Here is a 13,827-nt window from a genome sequence, read left to right on the forward strand (position 1 = left end):
TCAACACAGGTGCGCCGTTCGTAGCTTCGTAGCACGCTGCACGGACCTTCTATGTGGGCCTCTTTTGCGTGACGTAGATCAAGGGGAGAGGGTACAGCGAAGGTCTTACGTTCTCTAGATGGTGTTGGTACAATGCGGTCTCGGCGCCAGGAGGAGCGCGCGCAAAACGCTTTCCTGCCCTTTCCCTCCCCGGAGGAGGCGAGACGGCTCCGACTGGTTATGCGTGTGGCGTGAGCGCGCGCCTATGCAGCCCTAATTCTTGCTAATGACTCACACTCCGGCACCGGCGCAGCTTCCAACCCATCAAACCGCCCTGTCCCGAAGCACATTTGCTCTGGAAGCAAACTGAGTTTTTTTTTTCATTTTTTTTTTAGTTCCCACGATAACGCCATCGAAGAGAAAGGATTTCAACAACAGGAGAAACTCGGCGAAAACTGGCAACAGGAAATACGTCACGCTAGCATTAACGACAACCGCTTGCTGCGGCAAGCATCGAAACAAAAACAAAGAATGTGAAATAAAGTTAACAAACATTGTTTCATTTTTTTTTTCTTCTTTCCCGGCAAAACTGAAAATATCTGCGTATAAATTAAATTATACTTTGCGGCTTACTTTTCTTCCGTTGCCTAGCAACAGGCGAATGACATGCCTGATGCATGCGTCATTCGTCAGACACGCTGGAGAAGCGAGCGAGACCGGCTGCACGTCTGAGCGTTGGCCTGTTCGGCGACCTGTCTGCCTGTTTTTCTATTCTTGGATTTAGCCTGGTTTGTTGGGCTCCCGGTGAATTCTCGCATTCGTTCTGAGCTTCGACACGGCACCACTGCACTATTGGACTACGGCAAGGTGAGAAATTTTGTTCGACAGTCTGCTACGCATTCCAAGCACTTCGGCTTACTGCACGGATCGAGACTTGTGACGCAGTTAGCGAAAAACAGCTCGGCCATCGTGGCACAGTTATGTTGACTTAATGACTCATACTGCGAGATGTTTGCGACGTTTTGTATGAGCCCCAACATTATTTTAATGTATTCCGATAGTTTTGGGGCACGCTGGTCGCACAGGGCGCTGCGACGCAGTTTCGCGTGCACTGAATCTTGCTGGGACAAGTTTCGCCGCTTTCTCTAACCCCCTACATTATTGTAACTAATTTCATTGCCTGTTGGGGTACTTTTCAAATGCAGTGGCCGCGCCTGGCGTTGTGGGGCGGTTATCGAAAAGCAGCTCGGGTATGGTGACAAAGATAGTTTGGCGCGCACTGAATCTTACTGCGACAAGTTTTTGACAATTTTTATGGCCCCGCAACAACTTAAACCTTCTTTCGGTACTCACACTTGTCGAAAACGCTATGAGCAGTTGCAAAGAGTGGTAACACGGGAGTGTGTTGCGCCGGTAGAACGTGCAAAACATAACGCCAAGGAGCTGAAATACTAGGAACTCGTAACCCGAAAATTATGTCTTCTGAACGGATGAAGACAGGCTTTGCGCTCACGCATTTGTCTTGACTGCGAGTAGAAGGAATTCTGCGAACGCCCAGCATGGTCTGGTTGAGGGCCTCTGTTGTGGCCACCTCTGTGTATTCGTAGCGTACTATCGCGTCGATTGTAGCCAAGTTCATTTGGAAACGCGCAGTAGCCCGTGTATTCGTGCTCTTAAAGTGCAGGAAATAATTCTTCGGAAGTGGGGAAGGCTTGGAAATGAGATGTATTCGTTGTCTGTACGGTATTGTTTGGGATGAGTCGGGTATTTTCTAAGCCATGCATCTAAAAGCGAACTGTTTTTTTTTTTTTGTAATGTCGGCCATTCGCCACTTTCGCACGTTCCGCCTCTACACGCGTTATTCGTGTGTGTTATTACCAAAATGACACATTCTTGTAATTAGCTTTTTTCAGCTTACATCGTCCGGTGGAGATTCGTACGGGACTGCTGCTTACCTGGTGTCACAACGTTGGATGAATGCACAAAAAGCCCGCAAGGCGATTTTACATAGAATAAAATAAACATTTCCTCATTTCACAAGGCGCCTTGCGTCTTCATGAAATTGCACGTGACACATATTCTATGGAGGCTGGTAAAGATCGTTCGCGATCATTTGTACCTAATCAAATGATTTCGCACGAAAACCGCGTGCGGTTGAGCTGTAGAAGCAAAAATAACAGAAACGCGTCGGTCAGCGCAGCCGGCATGACGCGCACCAGCTAGCATTCAAAACACGCGCGCACAAAACCGAAACCGGAAGTGCGGCGCAGGTGTTAACGCCGGCGGCTTGGTGCGCTGCTGTCGATTCGGCCGCTGAGCTCTATGGGAGTGTCCGCTCTTGTGGAATCCTTTCTCTACGACGCTTGTGAGCCAAGATAAGCTTCGCTTGAACATCAGATTGGGACACGTGCGATTGAACCGATTTTCGTCGCTCCAGTTACAGCACGTGAAACCGGCTTTCCGTGCAAGCGTACGGACCCGCGAGCATGCACAGCGAGCATCGCCACGTCGAAGCACAAGTAGCAAGAGCGGACGCTACATTGATCTGGATGGTGCAACCCCTGGTGAGGGAAAGCATGGCGCATGCCAAGAAGAGACTCCGCGAACATGCACAGCGAGCATCAAAGCACAAAATAAAAGGACGCGGGCGCGGCGATTCTCCACCTCGATGCACCTTCTTTCTCCGGCGTTCGCTGCTCTCGTGGTCAGAAACACAATTTCGCTGATTTCACAGCGCTTAGCGCTTAGCGCTACGCTTAGCGAAAAAATATTGCTGATGGTAGCCGCTCGATTTGTCACACTACATTTTTTGTCTTTGGTGTGGCAGATGTGCGTTCATGATCCCGGAAAACTTTTCCTGCGTTTTTGACAGTCAGGTTATCCAAGCAAAAGGAAGTGTTATGCACTATGGTATCGTAGAGCATATGCTATGGATGTATTGAGATATTAGGAAGGTGCGCCACAGGCCTAGCTCATGTCTGTAGCTTCCTTGTAGTATATAGCAGCAAAATTTACTTATGAAATGTTCTTAGTCTACTGCAGGACTGGTGCCAGCTGAAGAGTACTATATATTTATAGCCCATCGTAACATGTGTTATTCCTGAGCATTTCACCGGAAGTATTTTGGGAACTGTGTTTCTAAACATGCAAAGTAGCAGGCTTGAACGCGCCAGCTCAGGCCAACCTCTGCCTTCATTCAAATATATTCTTCCTCTCTCTCTTCGTCTGCCAACATAAGAGGTGTCTGAAAAGGTGCCCTTCATGACACGTCTTCCTGTGTACGTGACTACGCTTTACTTTCCAAGCTACCCATTAATTCTTCTTGATATCGCTTTGCGTTTAGAGCGTCGATTGATCTCGATCAAGTGATACTGTGATCTTGAGCTAATAATTAGAAATTTATACATACACTTTTTACACGTTTCGACGGTTCTTCACATCTCTACCGATTTTTTCTATGTAAAGAGCCCCTTATAGATCTCCAGGTGGTCAAAATTAATGCGGAGTCCCCCTCTACGGCATGCCTCATATTCAAATCGTGGTTTTGGTACGTAGAACTCCAGAATTCATTATTGATGCGATGCTTCCTTTGTAATGTAAGAAAATAAATTTCTTTTCATTTGGTGCAAAGCCTGGCACAAGAAGCCACTGTCCTCTTATGTTGGTTCTCTTTAATTCTCCTGGCTTGTGCAATCTCGAATGTAGTATATATAGGGAAGTCCCCGAGTAAAGCATTCTGAACACTAACCAAATGTATTTGAAATGTGTCTAAATAGCAACTATCTGCTTTCCAGTGCACGGTTACCTTTAGTTCGCACGGAAGTCTGCTTGCTTGTATCCCGAGCGGTGACGTAGTCGCTAGAGATCCAGGCCTCCTGTGCGGCCAGTGCTGGCCTCGTCACTACGCGGTTGTCCCGCGCTGAGCCACAGAACCCATTCACCTGCACCGGGATTCTTGCTGCTGTTGATGTCGGTACAACGGTATGCTGGTGACCGCTTTGGTAGCCCAGGTTTGAGGTTCGGCGCTCGTAGTCCTTCATGCTGTTCCCTTCAGCATAACGGAGCTGGTCGTCTGACGACGTGTTGGTAGTGTACGCATATGTATCTTCATCGGTCGACGACATCGGAACTTGGGTCTGTCTTCTTCTTCATCTACCAGTGAGATGCTTGCAAACTTGACGGTTGGCCATTGTGTAAAAAGTGCGAAATAGATTATTATGAACAATGGTACAATGCAACAAATCAAAATCATATAATTCACAATCATCATTGGTTGCCATAGAAGAAAAGATGAATGATGGACAAGGAGAAAGTGAAAAAGAAAACTATAGGCCCGCAATCACCACCGTATAGAAGGGGCAACTACGGGCCGCTAGATTCAGCCACTCTTTCGTTTGTTTAGCCAGCGGTGACTCTTTATAGTGACACAACAGAACGATTGGAGACATTTTAGAGACTTTCAAATTTCAGAAGCTGTTTCGCAATTAACTTTCTAGAAGACACCATGTTATTAAAACGCTACAAAATGGGTGGCCGAAATTAGCTTTACGGAGGTTTAGCTCTGTGACGATTATGAAGCAACGGTGGGCATCACTCTCAGAGGCGATACGTCACGTTTATTTCCGCGGTGGCAAGCATGCTTCGTATTGTGCTCTCAGAAGACGCATGTTCTTTCATTCTTTATGAAACCATTAGAATAAGCCAACACAGGGTATGTTGCGGTTAATAGAATATGTAAATCGATGGGCAAGCCTATCGGTAAATAAATTAACAGAACCTATTGAAATAGATCTTGTAGTGAGGTTTAAAAGGCAGCACGTGAATGTTAGGCCAGGTCAATCTTACAAATGTGTACATATCGGAGTGACTGGGCACATTTAGGCGAAATAGAACGCAACGGCTTGGTTTCTAAATCACACTGCACGCAACATCCAAGGTAGATAAAGGGTAGACAACTTAGCATTTGACCTGCATAAAGTTCACACAATTGCAATTCGCATATTCTAAAACGCGACTAAGATAACCTATCATACAGCAGTTCTCTGTTGGCAGCGCCGGAAAGAAAGTCTGCGAGCATAACGCGTACGATGCACGCCTCAATGACAGAGAAACTGACCCGTGTTTAACTTTTTTTTATACGGGGAGTTCCACGTAACTCGAGCCAAAGAATTTTAAAAAGTGGTTAACCGCAATAGAATGAAACCAACGACTTATGGTGTGCCGTCATTGTGGCGCTTCTCAGGGTACTTTTTATATTGCGCTTAATTAGTTAAGATAAATTATGCGAATTTCTTAAGCATAAACCCCATGCAAGCGATTTTCCACGCCACAGCGACAAGCGACGCGATGGAGATGGCTGTCACATTTTCTCGTCGCCTACAAGTCGTACCCCATGCGAGCGATGACTTCGAGCGACGTCTCCCCCAGTCTTGCTGATATAAGGGCAGCAATATAGGCGCCGAAACTAGCGTGGCGCGTACTTTATTAACTTAAGTTGATGTTTTTTACTGTAAAAAGCAGCATAAAATATTTCTGAAGGTCTTCCAGTAGGTTCTTATCCCTGCACTATAAAAATTCAATCATTTGCTCGTTGCGTACCCCAATCGGTAGTAGTTGAGTGATGTGCATCCAGTTCCGGCTTCGCGCTATTGGCTAGTCGCTCATAGCATTTCCGGGCGACAAGCGACGGATTCCAGATTTGAAAAACCGAGCGATCGCGCAATAAGACTGAGCGATCTGTTCAAGCGACGGCCCGATCCGTCGCTCGTCGCTGTCGCGTAGAAAATCGTGCTCATGTGGTTTAGCCTTTAATATTCACTTTAGGGCCGAGTACGTTTCATTATGTTGTAGAGGGCATTCAAAAACGACCGATTAAATTTTTTGTGGCAACGTACATGCTGCGCCGCAATTTATTTCCGGCGTTTAAAGAAACCCGCGAAATATGAAACAAAACCACCTGGCTGCGCTCATGCTCTGCCGTATTGCAGAGCTCTAAACCGCGCTCCGTACGAAAGAACCATGCGCTTGGACCATGGCGAAGTGAGCCGCCGCGGCTCTGGACATCGGCTTCACAGTTCGTCAGCATCTTGAGCGGTGGCTCACGGAAAGGAAGCACCGCCGTTCCTGATAAGCGATAGGCTAGACGCCCGGTTGAGCGTCGAGCTAAACCGCTCAATTTTTAATCCTGGGTTCAAGTTACGTGAAACACCCTGTAATACAGCGTATGTTTTATTGTTTAGCTGTACGAAGTATTTAAGATTATGAAAATATAAATCACCGTAAAGTTATGTTTATCATTACAGTGTACGCATTGACAGCCTCTAGATACAGAGCAATTTCCGCCATTCCGTGCGTAATTACCGAAGTTACGGTAATTCACTTTCTAATTATCAACAATACGTGGCTACAGCAAATGAGTACTTTGGGGCCGCCATCGGCACTACTTATGTACCAACGATTAAATTTTGAATCGCAAATTTCATGTGGGAGATACGCGAACAATTCTTTTCCCTTGGCAGGCTCCTGGAAACCGAAACTGGCTGGAAAAAGAGCACATGTGTCGTCGATGTCACCGCCCCCTCCCCTCCTCACCGCCTTTCGTCGTGTCTCCGAGGTCACCGGCGGTGCCGCCTGCGAGCAGCTTGCGTTATCTCCTCGCTGTCTGCGGCGTTCGCCTAGCGCTTCAATGCCGGCAGTCCGCCAAATTTACTTCGTCATTCCGCTGGGCGCCACGTGCCCGCTTCCACCGTCCAAATGCTGTTTCAGGGGCCCAAGCGAATGATGAAGTAGATTTGGCGGCAGCACAGGCACAAATTCGAGATAATTTTACCCAACTGGTAAATAGGTGTAGGAAATTAATTGCAGCCGGCAAAAGAAAGAAAAACGACGGCGAGAAACCGGCCCGCAGACGCAGCCTCTGCGGAGAGAACCTCAGAGTATGTCACATGCCAGCCGCGCTGTCATATGCTGAGGGCAAACGACAGTGCGGTCATAGAGAAAAATTTCAACGAGAGCGGACACTCCCACGGAGGAAGGAAACTAAGGAGAGGCCCTGACGTCACTCTTTGTGAAGCAAAAGTGAAGCCGGAAGTTGGCGTTGCTCATGGCGATGCTCCGCCTTTTGTGCCACCCTCCTCTCTTGTTTACATCTTTCGCGAAACCACGCTGCGCTGCGCGTGGTTTCGCGCACGCTCGCGCAACATCCGGCAGAGCACGGTGCAGGTAACACAGCGCAACAAGACACGGTGACTAACGCAAACCCGCCCACACAGCGCCTTTGCCACGGCACGAAACCTACCAGAGCAACACGTGTGAGCGCTCAAAAAATCAGAACAACGCCGCCATTGTGGCCCAAAAGGCGTGGCCATGCAGCAAAAAAAATAAAAAAGCAGCAAAAAAAATGAGAACCTATACGTCATTTCCGCCACACTTTTCTCCTAGCGCGCGGAGGGGGTAGGGCCTCTCCTTAGTTTCCTTCCTCCGTGGGACACTCCCATAGAGCCTAGCGGCCGAATTTACTGTAGCACACCAAGCGGATGTTGTTGACTCCTTCCGGTTTCGGGCGCGCGCGTTTTGAACACCAGTTGGTACACGCCGCGCCGGCTCCGCTGCTCAGCGCGGCATTCATTTTTTTTTTCGCTTCTGCTTAACCTCGCGTGGCCTTGGCGTGGAATTGTTTCATTATTAAGTAGAAATGATTGCGATTGACCTTTACAAGACTGCGCCGAATCTGTCAGGTGCAATTTCATAAAGAAATCGAAAGACGTCTTCTGAAATGATGAAATGTTTATTTTGCTCTATATAAATGCTCGTTCCGGGCTTCTTCTGCATTCATCCAAAGTTGCGGCACCAGGTAAGCAGCAGTCGTTGCCGTACGATGCTCCACCGGATGCCATCAGCTGAAAGAAAGTAAATTACAAGCATATATCATTTCGGTATATTGACCTAACAGGAGTATTGCGTGTAGAGGCGAAACGTGCGTAAGCGGTGAATGAACGGCATTAGATATATTCACTTTTACGTACATTTCTCGGCAAAGACTTCTCCCAAACAATGCCATAAAATCTGAACATCCGATTTTCAAACACCCCTCCTTTCCCGGGGATTATTTCCTGCACTTTAAGTGCACAAATACACGGGTGACTGCGTGTTTCCAAAACTACTTGGCCTCAGTCGACACGATGGTACGCAAAGTACACAAAGGTGGCTACAACACAGGCTCAGCCAGACCATGTTACACGCTCGCAGAATGCCTTCTAATCGCACTCAAGTCAGACTCGTGGGTGCAAAGCCTGTTTTCAGTCGCTCAGAATACATAAATGTCATGTTCTTGAGCTCCTCCGTGTTATCTTTTACGCGTCCTGCCTGCGCATGCAACACTCCCGTGTTATCACTCTCGGTAATCGCTCGTCGCGTTTTCAAGAAGCGTGAGTACCGAAATAAAGTATACGCTGTTGCAGGGCTATAAAATGCGTCACAAACTTGTCCCACTAAAATTCGCGCAAAACTAACTCACTATGGCCGGCTTGCTTTTTTGCTAACAGCTTCACAACCCCAGGCGCGGCGAGCAAGCCTCAAGATATCCCAAAAAGTTACCAAATAAATTACAATACTTTTTCGGGTCAGAGAATGCGTCACGAACTTCTACCAGTAAGATTCAGTACACGCGAAGCTAACTGTGGCACACAGCCGAGCTGCTTTTCGCTAACTGCGTCAATAAGCCGGGCGCGGCAGCCGTGCTTCTGAACTACCCCAAATATAACGACGTTAGTTACAATAATGTGGGGGGCCACAGAATGCGCGAAAACTTGTCTGTCTTAGGCGCTACGACGTAGTACACGCATGTACAGGGTCGTCCTTTATGAAAGGGAACACGCGAGCGCGTGGCCTGTGCTCTGTAGAGGTAGAGTTACTGTATGTGCTACCGCAGGTAGCAGAGTTGCGCGTCTGTTTTATCACGCCGCTAGCGCCTCTATTGGCAGAACGTCATCACGTGGTAGCCAAGCAACCGTGCATTGCGGAGAAGCAGATGCTCGGGCCAATTTTTGTATTTTGTATGCAGCGAACTGGATTGACACAAGTTATCGCCAGTCAAATTCAAATCCAATCCGGCCGATCTTGCCGTTCGCTGTTCACGTGCGTGCTAGCTGCGTAGCAACAACGCAACGTGCGCAGCGCATCTCACGTTTGTTTCGTCGGCCTGCCTCGTGACACCTTACTGCAGTAATTGTTTTTCTTCCTTTGTAAAACTAGTGAAGGGTGTTCAGGTAAAAACACCTGAACAAACAAATTTTCAGTCAACTGCCTATTGCGTCAAATGTGTATGAGATGAAATTGCTTGACTAACAGCTACGTGCTTTTTGGGCTGTGCTAAAAAATCCACAGCTGGAATATTAAAAGCTACTGCAAGTCTGGATTTTTTTTTAATAATGGAAGCACGTAGAGTTATACAGGAGATTTAGCTGGAATTACCAGTTTTCTGCATGTGATGCACCACACTGCTTTCACAGAAGTGTCGTAAAAAAGCCAGCTCACATTTTCATGATTATGCACTGCTTGGGTTGTTTCTGAATATGAAAGAGGTTACTACTAAGTAAATATATTTAATCTACTACAGCTTATGTGAAGCATGATGCAAGAGGAATGAATGTCGTCATTTAACATACGGTAAGGGCCTAACTGTGTTTTGAATTATTCCCTATAATGTAGCTATGTCAATCCTGTGAGAAAAACTTTCGCTACACTCCCACAGAAGGCTACTTTTGGAATCCCTGCAGTGAAAAGGCACATAATGAAATCACACTTGCAGGTGTAGCTGATAACCATTGCTTGCTGGTAGATGGATATGTTCCTACACAAGATCTAATGTGGTACCAGAGTCGAAATATCAATGGTTGGTCATTGATTGACCTGTAATATTTTAGACTGGCTACATGTTGAGAGCTATGGCACATAAGCAAGTATGGGCCTCATTATATTTAGTACAGTTCCCTTTGTAAAAGAGCACCACTTGATAAAGCTCACTACATCAAAATATTTGCACGCACATACACTAGTGTTTTTGCTTTTTTCTCTTAAATTCGCATTGTGATTTTATTGCCAAAAAAGAGGCAGTTGCGGCTCGGTGCTTTTTGACAGCACTGCTCTTAGTAGCGTATTTATCTCTGTTGAAACAAAACCTGAGTGCCAAGCAGTATTCAAGCGAATGAAGGTTATTAACGTACCTGATTGTTCACCTCAATTACTAACGTTCGTCCAGTTTTTAATACGCTATGTTATTTCGAACTTTATACTACCTTTTGAAGTAGCTTTTCCGCACAAAACTTTTTGTAGGATTTCCGGAATCTATAAAGTAACATCACCATATTCCCTAAGTTTATTCGGTGCGATCTAATCGTTACCGTCGCGGTTCACGAATGCTGCATCTGATCGGCGTATATAGAATACACAATCTATTCTAGATACGCGAGTGCCCATGCGTTATTAGGGCGGAGAAAGTGCACAGGTGAATGCAAGTCCAAAAAACAACTAATATACGCGCTGCATCTTACGGCGCGCGCTAAAAAAGGGCAGCGCCTTTTTCTTCACAATCTAATCCACTCAGCTGTTTCGATGCGCTTTGTTTGCGATTAGGCGGAAAAGCGGTGCACAGCGATGCAAAAGCGCCCACGGTCGATCGACGATACGCTAGGCATGTCGCCTGCAAAAACGGAGTGCGGCTTCGCCGCATAGACTTGGTTGCTTCTCAGGCAAGATGGCGGACCTACGCGCAACTCTGCAACCTACGGTAGCGTATACAGTAACTCTATGCAGAGGCTGCTTAGAGCGCCAGCAACAGGCAGCAAGGGGAAGCACGTCTGCTGATAGCGCCATCTCTTGGCGGCCAGAATAAGCAGGCACGACTGATAGACAAGCGGCTGTGACTGCCTTCCACACCAGGTGGATGCACAACAAGCGGGACCTGCAACCAGACGCTGGTAGCAAACCGCACTTGGTCAACACCACCTAGACTTGGTACGGTAGCACATTGGAAGCTTGCAAGGACCAACGTATGCCTGCTAGCTAATAGGCAGTCCCAGCGTATTTCAATGCGTAAGCATTCTTTGGCTAGTACTGAAGCAAGATCTGTCCGCCAAGCGAAAAGTATAATGCCTTGTATCTGCACAAAAATGCGCAATGTGCGAACTTTCGACATTTAATTATTATAATAATGTAGATGTAGATTATTGGTAGCTTTATAAGCGATGAGGAACAATTGAAAAATAAATTAGAGAGAATAACCCTAGAGATACATAGGGTCCACAGAAAATGCATGGAGAAGCCAAATTAGGTAGAGGTAGGCCAACTTGAAATTTGGCGGTAAGCCAACATAAATTTAGGAGTGGGCCAATTTAAATTTTTGGATGAGCCAACTTAAGATTTGAGGATGTGCCACCTTGACATTTGGAGGAATTTGGAGGTGGGCCAACTTGAAACTTGGGTGTAGGCCAATATAAATTTGGCGGTGGGACAACCTATATTTTGGGGTGGGCCAGCCTAAAATTTGGTAATGGACCAACTTGAAATTTTTGGTGTGGGCCAACTTAAATTTGGGGGTAGGCCAAGTTGAAATTTGGGGGTGGGCCAACTTATATTTGGGGGTTTGCTTATGCACGCTTTGACAACTCCAGTAGAGTTCCTGCGTACTTTTCTTTTGCAGTACGGAGCCCTGGCTGCCCACTCCCCCCCCCACCCCCAATAGCATGAATAAACCTCGCCAGATTTGTAGCGGTTGAGGACAGAAACGCACTAAAATAAAACTTCAGCTTAGGTAAATAAACATATTTTATTTAATATTCAGGCTTAGTTATTTCTATAATGATGGCATTTGGCTAATTAATTCATTAACCTTAGCTAAAGTTATGACGAAGGTGTTTATATCTGTAATTATTAATATTACTTATTTAGGTCTAACTATTCTCAAGAAACCCTTAATTCTTGATAAGGCTCCGTTGATTTAGCCTTAGTAACTTTTATTAGTCTAATAATTTTGCACAAGTTGATTTTAATTAGCCTCAATATTCCTAATTACCCTCCAATAATCACCGTTACATTGAACTATTTATATTGTAACTAATCGTATACGTCTTTATTAACTTTACTTACACTTATACCTCTCAGTACTCGCTATATATAGTCAAAATCATGTCTCATTAGTCATGGGTATTCATAAGGCATTCTCATATACATCTTCGTAGGACATCATGTATACCTATGCATGCAGTGCATCGTGTCACGCGTTACAGACAGAGAAATGCACGGACAAAGTTCCGAGGGAAGAAGCCCTAGAATGCTTACGCATTAATATAGGTACGTCAGGAGTACCTAATAACTACCGGGCTTATGTTGCCGCTTCAACATTTCCAGTGCGCTTGCGTATCCAACGCGGTTTGCTAGCAGCACACGTTGCGCTGCAGGCCCCGCTCTTTGCGCAATAGTCGTGCGAGGAGTAGTGTTCCTGCGGGAGCATATACAGGAACACTAGCGAGGAGGGGGGGCTCCAGCTGATTCTAGCAGGCGCTTGCCTATCGGCCATGCCTGGTTATTCTAGCCGCCAACAGATGACGCCACAAGCAGACGTGCTTCCCTTTGCTGCCTGTTGGTGGCGCTGTAAGCAGCCTCCGCAGAGCACGGGCCACGCGCTCGCGTATTCCCTTTCATAAAGGACGACCCTGTACACGTAAAGGGGCTTTATGTACACGCGCGCAAATGCGCCACACGGCCGAGCCGGTTTTCGCCTACGGCGTCAATAAGCCGGGCGCGGCAAGCGTGCCCAAAAACTACCGAAATAAGTTACAGTAATGTTGGGGCTCATAGAAAGCGTCGCAAACATCTTCCAGGACGAGGCATTAACTAAAATTAACTGCGCCAGGACGGCGGAGCTGTTCTTCGCTAACTGCGTCACTCGAACTAAGCCTAATTGTGCTTAAAATGCGCCGCACACTGTCAAACAGTTTCTCACCTTGCCGTAGTCCAGTAGTGCAGTGGTGCCGTGTCGAAATGCAGACGATACGCAAGAGAAGCATAGAGAAGGCCGGGAGCCCAAAAAATGGGTTATATCCAAAACAGACGGGTCGCCGAGCACGCGAGCTTCGCACGTACGACCGGCCTCGCTCACTCCTGCGGCTTGTCTGGCGCATGACGTATGCACGCGCGTCTGGCGTGCTGCTAAATTGTTGCTAGGCAACGCAACAAAAAGTTGCAAAGTATAAGTTCATTTACACGCAAAACTTTTTCACTTTTAGTGGGAAGGAATAAAAAAAATAAAACGTTGTCTGGAAGTTTATTTCACATTCTTTTTTTTCTGATGCTCGCGTCAACTAACGGATGGTGTTGAAACTAGGCGTGACGTGTTTCCTGTTGCCAGTTTTTGAAGAGTGTCCCCTCTTGTTGAATTTCTTTCTCTATGGTGCGGTTGTCGGACGCGTCGGACGATGAAAACCTGCCCAGTTTGTTGCACGCCGGGCATCCGATGCGGCGCTTCGGCACGGCAAAACACTTCGATTCCGGCTGGCGTTCCGGTGCATCGGATGCCGGATCGGACACTGAATCGGACCATGTGTCCCTAGCTTTACTCGTGGCCGCCTGCCTCGCCCGTTGCAGAAGCAGTGATGCCCGTCGCATACGCTGGTACCGCGGACTCACCTCAGCAGCTGACGCCGCGGACCACCGCAGCCCTCCCCACCCTCCCCTCCGAAACACAGATGACATCACCCACAAGGCGGCGGATGCTGTGTTCGTCGGCCACTCAGCGCATGCGCACACTTTTAACTTCGTAAAGTCGCGCCACGCTTTGAAGAATGCCGCGTC

The 13,827-nt window shown here is 47.1% G+C and overlaps 1 long non-coding RNA gene across 1 annotated transcript; it reads right to left on the reverse strand.

Moving 5' to 3' along the window:
- Positions 1–7,744: 7,744 nt before the first annotated feature.
- LOC142591637 (uncharacterized) lies at positions 7,745–13,136 on the reverse strand. Its single transcript, XR_012830465.1, has 2 exons — positions 12,980–13,136; positions 7,745–7,877 (listed from the first exon to the last, which is right to left on the reverse strand). It is a non-coding gene; the product is annotated as an uncharacterized LOC142591637 (long non-coding RNA).
- Between the last annotated feature and the right edge of the window lie 691 nt (positions 13,137–13,827).

Source organism: Dermacentor variabilis, chromosome 8 (genome assembly GCF_050947875.1).
Source record: "Dermacentor variabilis isolate Ectoservices chromosome 8, ASM5094787v1, whole genome shotgun sequence".
In the NCBI taxonomy this organism is placed as follows: Eukaryota; Metazoa; Arthropoda; class Arachnida; order Ixodida; family Ixodidae; genus Dermacentor; species Dermacentor variabilis.